This window comes from Athene noctua, chromosome 1 (genome assembly GCF_965140245.1).
Source record: "Athene noctua chromosome 1, bAthNoc1.hap1.1, whole genome shotgun sequence".
In the NCBI taxonomy this organism is placed as follows: Eukaryota; Metazoa; Chordata; class Aves; order Strigiformes; family Strigidae; genus Athene; species Athene noctua.
The window spans coordinates 196137756-196150949 of record NC_134037.1 but is presented as its reverse complement, the minus strand read 5'-3'; the positions used below and the strand labels follow the sequence as shown (position 1 = coordinate 196150949).

The 13194-nt window shown below is 44.5% G+C and overlaps 1 protein-coding gene across 1 annotated transcript in view; it reads left to right on the top strand.

Moving 5' to 3' along the window:
* Positions 1-4833: 4833 nt before the first annotated feature.
* Positions 4834-13194, top strand: part of FHL2 (four and a half LIM domains 2) — a 66615-nt gene continuing 58254 nt past the window's right edge. The window contains exon 1 of the mRNA XM_074909273.1: positions 4834-4969. The gene's annotated coding sequence lies outside the window, so the exon portion shown is untranslated. The remainder of the gene's footprint in view (positions 4970-13194) is intronic.

The following is a 13194-nucleotide window of genomic DNA, read 5'->3' as shown; positions in this document are numbered from 1 at the left end:
GACAATGATGGCAACCAGAATAGGCTGGACCCAAAGTGGCACACTTCCCTGGACTGAACTGATCAGGATGTGAAAAGGGATAGGGTTCCCCTGCAGCCAGAGATCCTGAATGGCAGACTCTGGCCTGAACAAAGCCATTTCACAGTTTAATGGTAGCCCTCTACATTTGCTGATGTAGGAAAGCATGAGATATTGAAGGTATAAACAAGAAGAGTTCACATTCTTAACTGGCTAACAGGGAAAATTTCAAGCAAGGATTCATATTCATTAGTAAGTCTCATAATTATTCTTCAGAATAAAAAAATTAATCATTTCATGAGCTTTTCCACAGTACATAAAACTATGCTGAAATAATCTATGCTAACTGGAATCCTCTTAAAAGCAATAGCCACATTTACTTTTAAACAAATATTTTTAATTGCTGCAGCACTCAGGAGCTGGCCAGGTCAATGGCTCAGTTGTGCGGGGTGCTGTGCTGAAAACAAAGCAAAAGGGAGAACTCAAAATCTTACCCCAGCTAAAGCAGCTAAATGCCAGCCTGCTCCATGTTTTGAACTGGGGATCACCATCCCTCTGTCGTAATTCTGTGGTTTACATTTGTTTAAAAAATTTCTCCTGTTATATGCCTCCTTTAAAACTGTGAGAGAAAGACTTTAGAGCAAAAGACTCCTATATTCTTTTCCCTCCTTCCATATACACCTCCTGATTCTCTTCTGAAGAACGAATCAGAGCTTCATCTGAGAGCCCATCCACCGACTTACGTGTTAACCAAACAAGCATTCTCCCAGTCTGTGCTCAAAATTGTATTGCTTGCTGTGCACAGATTATTCCCAATACTTTGTTTTCCTTAATCATGAGACTGAACTCTTCTTCTTACTTGAGTCTCTCAGGCAGATTGCATGCCTTCTTATCAAGAGAAGAAAGATGAAATAAGGATCATGTTACGACCCAAATGTAGCAGGAGGCTTCTGTTGAGCTCTCCTGTTTATTTTAGTCATTTGGCCACCTTCCCACAGCAGATAATGTCAAGCTGAAGTGTAAGTTGTGGACTCTGTGCGGTGTTAGAGATACGCTAGACAAGAAACTCTTTTTGGGGAAAAGCCCACAGATATTAGTCATGCTCAAAATTCTCTGGCCACCTCTGTTAAAATCCCATACTTTTTTTTTCTTCTGATCTCTTGGGAGTGGATTGTTGCAAACACAGAGACTTAGCCTGAAACCTTCTGACTTTAGCAGCTTCCCAGACATGGGAAGCTTTCTGCGATACCACAGGTTTTCTTTTTGTGGCCACGCCAGGTACAAGATCCTCTGCCAGCCTCCCCACCTTTACCAGTAGCTTCCCACTTCACTTGCGCTACTACGTTTGCTTGTGGGGAGCACATGCTGAACCAAGCAGGGGAACTGGCCAGGATATATTATAATTTAAGAGTATTTTTAGGCATTTCTCTCTGTACAGAGTCAGGTGGAGCTGTCTCAGCCCAGCTGAGCCAGCTGTGCTTTGTGTTGCAGTAGCAAGAGTAAGCCTTTGGGGTCTCGGGCAGGAGGAGGATGGAGTGGGTTTTGCTGATTGTGGCATGGCCATGGAGAGAGTTATCTGTGGAAACACACACCACACTGAAAAGATCAGCTAGATTTGCCACCTGCAAATGTTGCTTTGTGAAGGGAAATGAAGCTTTGAGTGAGCAGAGGAATGGATTTAGGAGACTGGAAAAACGCAAATGAGTTACCACAGAAAAAGCTTTCCTTTTTGGAAAGTTGAGATATACCAAATAGGGGTGTCTAGACTTGCTCAAATAAGATATACAAGCCTTTGAGGTAGTGAGCCCTAGAAATATGTCTTCATGGAAGGGGAAGGTGTGATGCTTACATGAACCTGCATAACTGTACTTGCTTAATCCAGCCAGCTTCTTACACAGAGGCAGGGGAGACTGTGATGTAGAGTACAGCTTCATCTAGAGCACATCCCTGGAGAAATTAAGCACTGGCAGTCCATCTAACCTTCAGACTACCTTGTGCCTACTCTGCTTATCTCCACGTGAGACAGACCGAGCTGACAAATGCCACAATCCCACCTTCATTGCAATTTTTTAATGGCAATTTAACCCAACCGTTTTTCTTTATTTGATAGTCATGGAAAGTGATTGATCCCTCAGGCACATGGTCACTGGGAGTGCTCAAGGCTATGTTTCTGGATGCAGACAGCAGGGCAGCTGAGGCAGCTAGACTCAAGTAGTTAGATTACTGTAGACAGACTAGGTTACAGCTCCCTACCTTAAGAGGCAGTACCTGTTGGCCTAAAATAAGACAGATGTAGCCTGACAGGTTAGACCAGGGTCGCAGGTAGCCTCCCATGAGCTCTTTCATTTGTCTGTGGAGGTGAAGTTCCTCTATCATAAACGATAAAGGTCATATGTGACCTGCTATACATCTCAGGTCTTCTCACACTCTTGCTCCCTGTCATGTGCTTGTAGCTTTAACTTCTGTTTTAAAGTGCTGAAGAGCTCTAACAGGCATTTCTGTGACACATACATGTGTCCAAAAGCCTAGGCCCCAAAGTTGTTTATTTATAGGCTACCAGACATGCTCAGCTCCTATTTCTGAAACAGGCACTTTCCCATCACATTTGTGACTATTGTGACCCATGCTCAGCACACGCAGCTTAGGTTCTCTGCTGTCTTGTGTCACCCCTTAATAGAAAACCTAAGGTGGTGGAACCAAAATGATCTTCAGCAGGGGAGAACCATGAGCAGAGGGTTAGCCCTTTTACAGAAGAGAGATTTGTAAGGGCAGAGACTCAGCCATCAACAGCAGGTGGCTGACCCTAAGGCCCTGATTTATAAACCCTGGGAAAGGAGAGGCCTTTGCAGGCAGGAGCAGAGCTGTACAGTGCACAGCAAATAAGTAGATCAAGGAGAGGTATGTAAGGCGTACCCTGAGAGGAGGCTTTTGGATTTTCTTTTTTGATCAGTGTTTTGGACTGGTGATACAGACACCATGTCTCTGGATCCAAAGGGAATGAAAACCAGTCCAAAACCAGCTCCAAACCTTCCTCAGGTACTCCAGTATTCTCAGTGAACTTCTGTGAAATGAAGAAAACATCAAAAATAGAATACAGAGATCTGAAATGGAGAGCCCACATAACCCTCCTAATGCAGGCTGCCTCACAGCTGAAATTCCCCAAGCCAACCAATGTTTCACTAGCAAATGAACAAGTGGGGAACATCAGCCTTCTTGCAAGTGTGTGGGTGAAAATCCCGCTGCTTCTTCTCTCTCTGCCTAGCAGACTGGAGAGTGTGACCATCCGTGTGAAGGCTGGAGTCACTTCCCCCAGACCTGGCCCCAGTCGTAATGCTCAATCCCTGCCCACACACTGCTGTGCCTTGAAGGGGTTACAGAGGAGAGGGGTGCAGGTAACTCCCTCTGCAAGAGCAGGGCTCGCCACCTTGCTGTGCACATATAAAGTGGTCTCACAACTCCAGGGGAGCCAGTCAGTGCAGAACTAATGGCTGGTGAAAAATGCAGACTTTCTTTCCAGAATATGAAATCTTGTACAGTATTAACTGACCATTCAGATAACATAAAACCACATTTTAAAGTCACCTAAGCATATAGGTGGAAGTGGTTTAATTTCTTTCAAAATAAAATGTACTGAAGGGTGCCAAGATTCCCCAGTAAAGGGCTAAAAACCTGGCAGAAGCCTGAGGGTTGTTAAGTTACCTTTAACCATGATGCTCACCCATGGGTGAGGGGGAGACATGGCAGGGCTGCTGTGACTGAGGAGGCAGGATTGGCAGGATTGTGCCCTCCCGATCTGGGCTGAAGAGCTCCTACCAGGAGCATCAGCTCTCTGCGGAGAGCCATCTTCCTCTGCTCTGAAAGGAAAAGGGCTGTGGCCAAACGTGAACATCTCAGTGGTTGACCCCAGTTGCATCTTTCAGAGCACCCCAAACTTCTACCTGAGAGTCCTTGTCATGCTGAGTATCGTAACACAAGGAGAGCAAATGTCCAAATTGTGCTGAGAAGTGGCTTCCAAATTACAAAACTGATTACTCTGGAACTGATTCCTAAACTCTGAGAACATGCTTAAAACCTCTGTGTCAGGAAAAGATTTAGGCACGTGCAAATGTCCATCCTGTATGAGGCACGCCACGAGCTTGTATGGTTCTTGGAGCTGAGCGCAGGTTTAGGTCTCTTCCTGGGGCTGTGGGGTCACAAGCTCGAAAGCCAGGTTTGGGAGCTGATCCCAGAGGGGCAGTGGTTTGGGCAAGGATCCAAGTACTGAGAATATAGTGGACCCCTTGTCCTGAAGACTTAAGACATTTCGTCCCACCTCCCTCACACCTCTGGGCTGACCCCTGGCACCTCTTGCCCACTGCGGCACACGATTAATGCAGGTTTAATCTCAGAGAGAGGGTGGAGGAGAAGAAAGACCCATGACAGCAGTAGCCCCCATGGGAAAATGTCTGTCACTGGTGTGGTCTGTCCATCTGATAGCTACTTTGCTATTTACCAAACCTCCATTACATGTGGCTGCATAACACAAAACCCAGACCGAGTTCAAGGGAGAGGAGCTGAAGAAGAGGATGACTCCAAGAGCGGCATTACCAGGACTGCTGCAGGCAACGAACCTGACTTCCATCCAGACCTGTCTTTGAGACCTGTCCTCTCCAAAGGCGGGGCCTTCTGCCCCAGAGATGGGGTTCAGCTACCCTTGCAGAAGGAGAAACTGCAGGGGAGCCACAGGGCACCTGGCTGGGGCTGGGTGAGCCTTACATGGGGAAAGAGGCCGCCACCGTCTGTAGGGACAGCAGTGACGTGGATGCAGAAGGAGGATGTCCTTGTAGGGAGCTGTGCTTGCCAGCCTGGTAAGCTTGTGGCAGGGTTTTCCTGTTAAAACCTGATTAACTCAGCCTTAAAGGCTCAGCCCAGGCAAGTGTGTGATATAGAAGGACTCCTCGAGGCAGCTCAGGTAAATTTTATGCTTTATAACCTCTGCTTTTAGTGTCTTGTTTTAAGAGTCTGTTAACTTAGTGTATAAATCACATCTTTTACTACAGAAAAGTGAGATAGGTTTGAATTAGAAAATGCCTGGAAATTCAGGTTTTGATTACTATTCTTCTTCTGTACTTCAAATTAAAGAGTGGGCTATTAATGGCAACACGGAAATTCCTGAGTAATGCAGTTTAAGCCGGATGCTTTAAACCATTTAAACATAAAGGACCAGATTCTCCTTTATACAAAAACCCTAAAGTGATAGAAAATAATATTTAAATCCTCTTTCAGACCTAAACATTTTCATTAAGAGTAATTTTCATAGTATGTGTCTAATCCAATCTAATCTTGCAAAAGATGGTTTAGTTCATTCAGTACAAAGTATTTACATGATAACAGATAAAGTGAATACATCATTTTGCCAGCTATTAAAAATACTTAATAATTCCAGTTGGAGAACTCAGCTGTAAGAGCTGCTTTCCATTTCAGTGAACTTTCTGCTACGGAGAGGAAAGAAATGATTCCTCCACATGGCTGAGCATCAGGTTTCTTTGAGCATGAAAGCAGGCTTGTAAAGGGTCGGTGTTTATGGTTGCTTGTCTCCAGCAGGAGTGTTTTCTGACATGCAAATAACCTGCCATCTGCTAGCAGGCTTTAAGCAGCTCTGCTTTAAAACCTTCTTCTGCAAGCCTGTGCCAGCCCCCCAGCCCAGCGTGTGCACGGATTAGCTTCATTTTAGGAGGCAGTGTTGTAGTGTCTTTGGTACTGTGCTGCTACAGCTGTGTGAAAAGCATGGAGTGGCAAAAGGGAAAAATTGAAAAAGGTAGCTGTGGATCACAGGCAGGCTGTCCTGCCCTTCTTCCTCTCTGAATTTCACTCTGAAGACAATCTCTGCTAACTCAGAAGAACACCAGGGATTGATTTCCAACTGAAGGTTGACTTGGAGCAACTCTTTTTCTGAACTAGTCTTTACAGCTAATAGTTGTTCTTGTTTTGCTTTAGCAGTACTTACTGATTAACAAGTGAGGATGTTTAAACAAGTCGTTATACTTCTTAAACATGTCCTTATACTTTTGGGTAAACTGAATGGTGCTCCCTGCCCCTCAGGCTGCACATGGTGCCTGAGGTGACTCACTCAGATGTAAATATTTAAGCCGGAGCATCTATGTGTGCTCAGCTGGTACCCTCCCTTCTATGTATATGTACATCTGACTTTATATCCCAGGAAATAAAATGACTGTACTGCACAACCAAACTTATACCATGAAAAATCCATGTAGGTGTCTGGCTGCTCAGGAATAACCTCAAGTTGAAGCCACAGACTCTGTATTTGAAATACCTTGGGACAACACTGTTTTTACTACTTTCTCAGCACAGAGGGGTGGGCAAAGGGATACCCTCGGCCTGTCATGTTGCTGACAAGGGCAATGCTTTCCACATGTGGCAGTCCTCCTGCAGGACTCAGCTTATAAAGTCACCCTCTATTCCTGTTCCCACAGCTCTGCTCCTGCTGTTATGCCAGATCTAACAACCAATTTGGATTAAAACAAATAAAAAACAGACAAATTTTTTTAAAAAGACACATTATTTCAACCTAGCAGGGAAGGTAATTTGTGTGTAACCAGCCAAGACCAGGGCAAGGCAATAGTTGTCTAAGCCATCTGATAATAGTAAGCTAAAAGGTGCCTGGCAGATGACACATTAAAACTGGCCAGACTGTAATTTGGAGTGAAGGGAGAGGGAGGAAAGGTGAAAGGAAAGGGCAGAAAGGAGAAGACTTGTACCCATCTGGAGTTTCACCCTGGGTGAAACAGAATGGCTGAGACCCTCTTTCTTGGGCAACCACATGTGTCCCTGCTCTGTGGAGGCTCTGTGGTAAAACATGACCTGGGGAGCACAGAGAGCAACCCCAAGTGCCCTGCACTCCAGTCACACCTGCATGACAAGTAGTACTTCTGCCATGTCACTATTCATCCATGCAAAAATAACTGAGTGGATGTTTTGGGGTGACAGCTAATATTTTGCAGTACTTTTCTGAAACTCAATCTACCCGTGGCAGCATTGCATAGTTGAACACCAGGCTTCCATAAATAATTAGTAACGCAAATCTTTGCCTAGCCTTTTATCTTTGTCACAGTGACTGGAATGCACCCCACTACCATCTGTGATTATAATTCATGCGTCACTAAAACCACAAGGTATGCTTTTTACAGGCCTGATGTCTACCCCTCCACCCACCAGCACTGCCCATAAATCTCCACTTTTAGACAAAGATGCTAGGACCCACTGGCAAAATCTGTAGACTTGCCAAGTATTTGCTTGAAATATTAATATATTGTTGAAAACAGGAGCTCTTCACAAAAGACATATCTGACATTTTCAAGGAGTGTCTGGTGAGGTAGAGTATCTGGAAAGTGTCTGTTGTGAGCATGATGGAAGAAGTGGTTCAGAATAATCTTTTGCAGCAGGAAGCAGTTTCAGCAAGGACCGTGCTTCACTAAAAAGGGAGATGCTGATAGAAGCTAACCTAAACCGCCTGATATATTTATTACCATTGTTGGCAGTTTTGGTAATAATAGCAATAACAACAACAACAATAATAATTATTCAATGCAGGATGGGCTGCCCGCAGCAAGCTCACTGCCCCATAGCCTTACCTGCTTGTTCACTGTGCTGTGCAGAGCGGGATCCCTAAAATTGACTGCATATTAAAGAAAAAAAACCAAACATCTCTGCATATTTTTAAGATCCTCTGCAATGTCTGTGTAGGCTATGAAAACATGTACAGTCTAAGTAGGGAAATAATAGCTGAAAAAATAAACCCCCTCAGACAATCTAAACCAAGAGCCGTTCCTTGAGCACACAGCAGTGATCCTAAACAAAGCCAGAGACACTGCTTAGAGCAGAGACTTTTGTCATGGCACTGTGGAGAAACACATCATTCCCCAAGGGATCAATATTGTTTCCACAGGTATCTCACTCACAACCTACAGGCTGACAAAATGCTTTTATTCTGAAGATTGTTTAGGCACCCAAAATTATTTGATATTATGAGATATTTATCTCAGTGTGGTCCTGTACGATGCTGCCAGCTTGCTGGGAAACCGTAGTAGCCCACCAAGTAGGTTGCAAAATCTTTGCTTAGGAATTTTTTTTTTTTCACCTCTGCCACAATGATGTAGGTGTGGTTAACCCATCCACAAAGAAATCACAATTACAATGCTGTGGCAAGTAAAGCACTATGATTCTTCTGCCGTATGATGCAGAGGTCACAACAGCCCAGACTCTGATAGCAGGGGAGGGAAGATGTAAGGTGAGTGCAGACTAGCCCTAGATGAAACTCTCATTTCTTGTGTGCTGTGGTGTGCGTGTATGGGCAGCTTTCATAATAACTGGTACCAAGAAAAGGAATTTTGACAAACAGCTTTCATGAAGAAAAAAAAAATCTCTTCTTGATTGTCTTTGTATGTGTCCACCTGTGGTACCACTACTGGTACCCTCTCTGAGCACTTGCGGCACAGCTGGCCAGATGTGATTCACCCCTTTGGCCTTTACCACACCATGGTGACTGGGAGAAGATTCTTACAAGAGTTTTATTCCAAATCAGCCTGGTAGACTACAGAGATGTACATAGCAGGGTGTTCACATTGCCTAACCTAACCAACCCAGGACATGTGTCCCCCTCCCTGAGCCACCTCTCACCATCACCCTCCAGGGCCTCCACTGACCACAGCAGGACTCATGAGTTTTTACTGATGAATTGAGCTAAAGACTTGAGTCAGGCATGAGTAAAAAAGGCTGAAACCTTTCAGGAAAGCTGCTGAATATCACAGTGCTATGGCTGTTTAAGAACAACCTAACATTTTGTCAGGACATGTGTCAGAAATGGTATGTCTGCAGTTGATCTGGCCCACAAGCAGAAGATTCAGCCCTGCTTTTCTGTGGCTCTGGGCTATTCAACGAGTCGCATTGTCAGGAGGAGGAAAGCTGGAGGAAGCCACAGAGACCCCAAATTTCTCAGGAAGCTATAACAGATAGAAAAAAAAAAAAAAAAAAAGTTAATGAAAAAACAGCTTTGGAGAAATGTAAAGGGTATCAGAAATTTAAATTTTGAAACTTGCCTGAGGCATCACTTCTGGAAAAAATGAAGCTACTATAACAAGTACTGGCTTAAATGTGGGGTTATCCTTACAGCTATGTGATGCTCATTTTCACTAGAAAATGGTGCTAAGTGAGGAGTGGAGTATGTGATTTTTGCTACAAAATTCAGTGCCTTTGTGAAAAAGCCTGATGAGAGGCTTTGGCAAACCTTGTCCTGAGCTGTTCCTGGCACAAATCAAAAAGAAAGTATGTAGCCACTGGTAAATCTTTAGCTTTCATCTCAGCCATTTGCAAAGTAAGGTCTGGGAAGAAGAGCTGGTCTAACTCATAGTATTTGGAATGAATCTGAAGGTTTAAAACAGCTTTTGTCACCTGAACCTCCATGGCTCTGTCTGTCTGCATGGAGGACTATCTTTATGGTCAAGTCCTCATCTGGCCTCTAAGAGCCTTGGTGAAAGGGCCCACATTAGAAGTCACTCGAATCTATAGAAGTTTATACACCTGTGACATCAGCCAGTGTCTCATCTATTAGGCTGCTAATAAAAAATTTCCTAACTAAAGGTTTTTTTCATATCAGCAAAAAAAATTTAAAGGTTGACAGTTTAAAACACAGATGGCCTGGGCCAAATGGATGATTTGGTGACTATTCACAGAAATCAATTAGAGTTCTTCAGCCTGACACAAAGCAGACTGTGTGTTATCCAGAGACCTACCATGTTACTAGGTAAAGTGTCATATGGTTACAGAGTCACTACCACAGGACTCCGTGTGAAATTATACAGTCAAGAACCAGGAGAAGAGTCACTCCTGTGATGTGCAACTCCATTGCTAACAGCAGCTTCATGGCTAGAAGGGAGCCAGGCCCATCCTCTCTGCTGAGAAGGGCTTCAACTACCATATCACCAGAGAGACCTGTTCGTGTGCTGGAAAGAGAGGGGAAGGGAGAGGACTATTTACAGAGCACTAACACACAACACTTGTAGGACATGTGTGTTTTCACCCTGAGTGTAAAGCAGGATACACACTTTTTACCATTCTGCATTCAGGGCTTGATTCAGAGAGCTTGAAAACTTTCCATTGACTTCAGTGGAGTTTGGATCATGCCTGAAAGCTACCCAAGAGCCTGGAAGGGGGAAAAGATAAACTGACTTTTTCCCCTGGAAAGATCCAGGAAAATAGTTCAGGCAGAGAGAAGTATGTTATTGTGGCATTTAGGGGTTTTTTTGTTGTTTGTTTGGATTTTTCTTCCCCACAGCAGCTCATAATCTAATACCAGGATTATTTTTAATGTTATATTCTTCTTCTTCTTGTGATTTCTAAGGAGAACAGTCTGCAGGGCCTACCAGGCAGCTGAAATAGAGCAGTAGGAACTCCTGCAGAGAAACAAGGTCCATGCCCCAGCTGGCAGCCGGGGCTCCCAAAGGGCCAGGGAAAGCGAGGGACACTGGGGCAGGACGAGCTTGAGGCAGAAGGTGATCAGCAGCCAGTGCAGCAGCACCAGATAGTGATGTGACCCCTAAGCCCATAGATTTGACAGCAGAGTTTACAGACCCATCACAGTCCCTGTGACTATCCCAGGGGCTGGTGAGCAAGCTCTGAGAAAGACAGAGGTTTGATTTGGTCTAACGTGAGCCATGGTCTTGTTTAGTCTGGGCCCAGTCCAAAATCAGTCTGCATGCTCTGGTTTGTGTTCTGGCTGAACTAAGCATTGCTTTTCCATTTTTGAGAAAGCCCAGAGAGCAGGCTCCTGGTATGAAAGCCCCTATCAGCCAGGCTGTTGATGTGAAACAACTCTCACATTTGTTTCACTTCGAATCCTTCTGGTTTAGAAGCACATAGATACATTTAACAGGAACACACCCCCTAAAAATAGCATCTTCAGAACAGTTGGAAAACCAAGATTTTTACTTTTTAACGATTACATTAAGCAGCCCTGCTTTACAATTTGGCTTTGAAACTGACGTCACAAAACTGATCAGCCTTACAAACAAAAGCAGCTTTCACACCTTGCTACTTTGAAGATAAAATGCTTTTTAATTACTTTTCTACTAGTTACCTGCCATAACTTCCCAATCTTTTGGCAGAGGCTCTTTTTAATGTGTGTAAATAAACCCACCAAGCATTATGGTCTTTTATTCAAAGTATGTCAATAAGGGATAAGCAAGCACAACAGTGCTGCTTTCTCCCCACTAACGGCCACCTCCAGCTGTGTCCCTCTGAACATCAAGATCTGCCCAGGCAGGAGTTGCCAGGAGGGGCTGTGGATGGGGACACGCCTCAGTAGGGCTGAAGTGGCCAGGAGAGTTACCGCTACAGCCCTGTCACAGGTTTCTCTGCTGCTAAAGTGCAAAGCCCAGAGGTGTAGCCTTCAACCTGGGATACAAGGGATTGGTAAACCCTGTGGCTGTTTCAGAGGCAGGGAGTGTTGTGCAGCTGCCATGATATTCCCTTACATCCCTCCTCTTTCTCATGGGAGAAGTCTTCAGTCTGAGCGATGTGTCAATAAACATAATGCCAGTAAAGAAAGAAACCACCTGAGTATAAATAAAAGGGGCTAAAGTCTCCTTAGCTGTGATGAGTGTCTAAGCATCTCCATGATCTATACGTTGCAAACATAAGTCCAGCTCTTTCACAGATGGCTTTGCTCAAGCAGTATCAAGTGCTGGCTGGGCTAATATCAATAGTAGATATTAAGGGAATACACCACCATGTTAGAGAGTAACAAATGATCTGGAACATGCCCTTGGATGCCCATTTTAAAATAAACTTTTACAGTCTCAGCTTTTCAGCAGTCCACAACAGGACCAGCCTAATGCCATAATCTCATGATTTGTCACCTTGGATTGCACTGAACATCAGCCTTTCTAGTCTTACACTGCAAGCTGTCTCATTATTCTTACCTAATACAATTACTTGTGCTCATATTTTCCAAACAGCCTCAATACAACAGCCAGACGTTTCAAACTGATAGTTTAACTGAATTATGGCAACTGGGGTTATTTTGGTTCCAGGAGTATCTGAGACAGAGATGATGAGGATAAACACGGCATTTGTGCTTTCAGGGAAGGGGATAGACTCTGTTCAGTGTGAAGATGAAGCTTTCAGAGCACGGAATTTCATTAGCAACTGAATCCTCTAGAAATCATGCTCCTTTCAAGCATTTTGAGTTGGGATGCTCCAAGATGGAAGCCACCAAGACCACTGGCAGAAACTTTGTCTTACACATACAATGAGAGCTGGAGATCTAGCTGTTCCTCTGTGCTAAAGAAGTTTTTTACGTGGTTTAGACCTTCTTTGTGCAGCCAGGTGTGCCAAGACAGCATGGCTCCCTGTGGGAAGCTCTGCTTGGCCTTTACTAGCCACCCAAATAGCAACGTTAGGTTTCTGTGTCTTATGTGACTAAAGGGCAACCACAGCAAGCACTAAGACCAGCAAGGATCAATGACAGGTGGAGGCAGCCTAGTGACCTCAGCAGTGAAAATAAGGCCCACTGAACCAGCAATTCCCTACAACCATCAAAGGAGAAGGATTAGACCATTACCGGTGTGAAACACCCCATGATGGGACAGCCAAATGGGTTGGACAGACATGGACAGGAAAGGGAGATACTGCCTAACAGGATGCAGGACAGCATGGTATGCACAGGTAGGAGAATTTGAGGATTGTATAAAATTTCTTACAGGAGGTTTTCAGGGGACTGTGGGAATGTGTAGGTCTCAGTAAGGGATGCTTATGGGAGGGACCAGAGGTGGGAAAATGGAGGCATTAAGATGAATTGGGGGAATAACAAACATGAGGAAAGAGAGGGGAAAAGGAGATAAAAGGGGTCAGTTGAATGTACACTTGCTTGACTGAGTCCTGTGTTTCATCACCACCATCTATCCTGTATTCTCGTTAAATCCTATTTCTAACTGGCTTCTGTGAGGGTGCACTCTCTATCTTGAGTCATTTTGTGTGAGTGCTACCACGCTTCAGACCAGACTAGCAGGATTAGAGAATACTAGCACCCAGAGGGGGACCACAAACTTCTGGGGGTCATAGGTCCCCCGGAAGCACTAGCATCTGGAGGAGACAGGGAATGAGGTGCCAACTAGAGGACAG